Below are 3,793 nucleotides of genomic sequence, written 5' to 3'. Positions count from 1 at the left end.
AAATATAATGTGTCACTTAATGTAATTTAAAATCTAAAAATTTTTAAAAAGGAAAAATAGGTGAAATAAATTTTAATATTCCACTTAACCCAAAATACCGAAAATATAATTTTAACATAGAATATAAAATGATTAGAGATAATTATAATTAATATTCTTTTCTCACACTAAATCTTTGATATGTGGTGTGTACTTTACACTTATGCACATCTCAATTCAGATGAGCTACATTCTAAATGCTCTATACCTACATGTACTGAACAGTATAGCTGTAGGCGAACACTGTTGAAGGATCCAACTTCCCAATGAAATCAAATATACAGGTAAAGTGAAGCAATTTTTTAAAATTTTCAAATGTAATTTATTAACATATTAAGAAATATATTGTCTGGAACAGACTTTCCAATACTGGTTTATCTTTTTTCTTCATTTAATTTTTATTTCATTAATCTTACTTGTTCCTATTACTAGGGGGAAACGTATTTAAAATATATTTTCTATGCTCTGGTATTTATAATTTTATTGAGTAAGGTCATTCAGAAACTGATTAATAATAATTTCCACATTTGTTACTTTGAATGTATGCTTTCTCTCAAAAAATTATATCGTAACTAAGTTGTCATTTCAAAATAGACTTTAATACCAAAAAATAAAACTTATGATTTAGAAATTTTGCTAAAGTACTAATTACCTCCTTTGTTTAACTTTTCATTATATGACTTGTCTGTATCCTTAAATTCCAAACAGAATAAATTAATATGGTTAAGAGTTTATTTAATGAAGAATAGAAGGGTAAAAAGGTAACATTTATGATTTTGGAGAACTTTGAGGAAATAAGTCTATTAAAATCTGTTTCTCTAAAGAAAAAATTAAGCTGGGAATGTATGTTTTGTAGAAAATCACTTGTATCAAGTGAAAATCCATGATACATATTAAACTTTATTTAGAAAATTAATATTAACTAATTTCCTGAATTTTGTACTGTGCTGTCTACATTCAATAAAGCTCCCCAATTAAATATTAAAATTAACCTGTTCTTGCCCTGGCCGGGTAGCTCAGTTGGTTAGAGCTTTGTTCCTATATACCAAGGTTGCGGGTTCAATCCCTGATCAGGACACATATAAGAATCAGCTAATGAATGCATAAATAAGTAGAACAACAAATTGATGTTTCTCTCTCTCTCTCTCTCTCTCTCTCTCCATTCCAATGTCTTTCTAAAATCAATAAATACAAATTTTAAAAAAGTCCTGGCCGGTGTGACTCAGTTAGTTGAGCATCATCCCATGCACCGAATGGTCACTGGTTGGATTCCTGGTCAGGGCACATGTCCAAGTTTCAGGCTCCATTCGCAGTAAGGGGTGTGCAGGAGGCAGCCAATGGATGTTTCTTTCTCTCATCTATGTTTTGTTGTTTTTCTCTCTCTCTCCCTCCCTCTCTCACCCCCTTTCCTTTCCTCTCTTTCTAAAAAAAAAAATAAAGCACACACACACACACACACACACACACACACAAAACAACCCTCAATAAAAACATATTTAAAAAAATAAATAAAATAAATTATTCTGTCCTTTTAACTTGTAATTAATTTTCACATTTTAGCACCAGTCAGTAATGTTAGGTGAGAAATAGTAAAAGAATGCGTTATTTAAGTTTTCACCAGTTGTTCAATACCTTTCTAAACATTTTTATTATTGTAAGAGGATCAATCAAATCTCATCCTATAAAATGTAATCAACAGCATTAATCTTAATCTTGTCATGGAAGAGCTTATGTTTATGATATATATTTCCAATTGTTAAATAGGAAGAGTATTAATGTCACAAAGAATAACACCTGGATCAGTTATCAAAAACTTGAGTAGACTCTAATACAGTGGTTCTCAACCTTGGCTGCACATTAGAATCACCTGGGAATCTCTTTAAAATCCTGATTTCTGGGCCTCATCCTCCAGAAATTCTGTTTCTTTGTTATGGGGTGGGGCCACAACATTAGTAATAAAGAAACAGAATTTCCGGAGGATGAGGCCCAGAAATCAGGATTTTAAAAAGATTCCCAGGTGATTCTAATGTGCAGTCAACATTGAGAACCACTGCTCTAATATATCATTAAGAGTCTTCTAGTTAATTAATAATTACTTTCCTTTATTTCATTCCATTCTGTTAGCAATGAACATACGCTAAAGGGCTGTGGATTCTATACGGTCTTTTTCTTGCTAGGTAATAAACAGTTATATCACCTGTGTACTTGATTCCCTTTAAATGTAACTTTGCAAAACACTGGTAATAAACATGCCATCACTAAATCTGGATTCCATTCAAAATTGTATTTGGACTTTCCAGTAAGGCTCCAGGGAGCCTTTTCACTAACTAATGAAGATAGCTTTCAACAGATCATAACATTCAGAAATATAACAAATGATGATGATGATAATGGCTAATATATAATATTTTTAGGAGTAGGCACTGTTTTAAATGTTACGTATATTAACTAATCAATCTGTACAACTCTAAGGCAGTCACTCTTATTCTCATTTTACAGATGAGGAAATAGAGGCACAGAATGGTTACATAATTTATCCAAGTCCCTAAAGCTAGTAGATGGCAGTCAGGATCTAAACCCAGCCACCTGGCTACAAAGGCTGTGCTCCTAACCACAATGCTATGCTTATTTACTAATAGATTAAAGTTCAAACAGGTTTAGGCTAGTATCATGATGCTACTAGATAGATACACATACTTTATAGCATCATTTGATTCCAAATCAAAAGTTATGACTTGAGGAAAACCTTGATTGACCCAGAAAGATTCAAATTATTTGTGTAAGGTGTCACTACTAGTTAGCAACTTTTTTCTAAGACAGTTTGCCAGATCAAATTGGAGTTTGTAGGCTATGAGGCAAATGGAGTCCTGTTATTATTTTAATTAAATTAATATTAGTAAACAAGTGTGGAGAGTGAAGAACCTTTTAGAGAATCAATTCATGAAAAAATAACAATGTAAATGGCACTTTTTAAATTCAAAATACCTTTACTGAGTCCCATAGAAGAAAGCATAGTATTTTAAAAATATTACCTATATTATTGAATAGAAAGGTATCAATGAGAATATTGGAATTGCATTTCATATGCTAAAACATTAATATTTGAGAAGCAACAGAATGATGTTTTAAAATCTTTCATCCAAATTAGATTGTGGGTCACATTAAGAAGCATTTGGCACACATATCTCAAATTGCTAATCATATAGTTAAACTGATATTAGTTTATCAGCTCTTTTGAAATATGTATCATGTGTTCCTTCTTCCACTTAAAAAAATCAGTCTTGCCAGAGACTACCATTGGATCAGTCTTTTCAAAAAACCTTCTTTTAATTTTGTTGCTTTTCTTGATTATTGCCTGTTTTCTATTAATAATCTCTGTTCATATCTACCACTAGAGGCCTGGTGCACGAAGTTCGTGCACTGGGGGAGGTGTCCCTCAGCCCAGCCTGCACCCTCTCCAATCTGGGACCCCTGGAGGGATGTCCGACTGCCATATGTCCACTGCAGTTGGACATCCCTCTCACAATCCGGGACTGCTGGCTCCTAACTGCTTGCCTGCCTGATTGCCCCTAACTGCTTCTGCCTGCCAGCCTGATCACCCCCTAACAGCTCCCCTGATGGCCTGATTAACACCTAACTGCTCCCCTGACGGCCCGATTGCCCCCAACTGCCCTACCCTGCCAGCCTGGTTGCCCCCAACTATCCTCCCCTGCCAGCCTAATCTCACCCCCAACTGCCCTCCCCTGCTGGCCTG

The 3,793-nt window shown here is 34.2% G+C and overlaps 1 protein-coding gene across 1 annotated transcript in view; it reads right to left on the bottom strand.

Annotated features, from left to right (window-relative positions):
- Window positions 1-3,793, bottom strand: part of ITGB3BP (integrin beta 3 binding protein (beta3-endonexin)) — a 65,423-nt gene that overhangs the window by 34,223 nt on the left and 27,407 nt on the right. The window lies entirely within an intron of this gene.

Source organism: Myotis brandtii, unplaced genomic scaffold (genome assembly GCF_000412655.1).
Source record: "Myotis brandtii unplaced genomic scaffold, ASM41265v1 scaffold540, whole genome shotgun sequence".
NCBI lineage: Eukaryota > Metazoa > Chordata > Mammalia > Chiroptera > Vespertilionidae > Myotis > Myotis brandtii.
The sequence above is the reverse complement of the archived record's forward strand: the minus strand, read 5'-3'. Positions and strand labels throughout refer to the sequence as shown.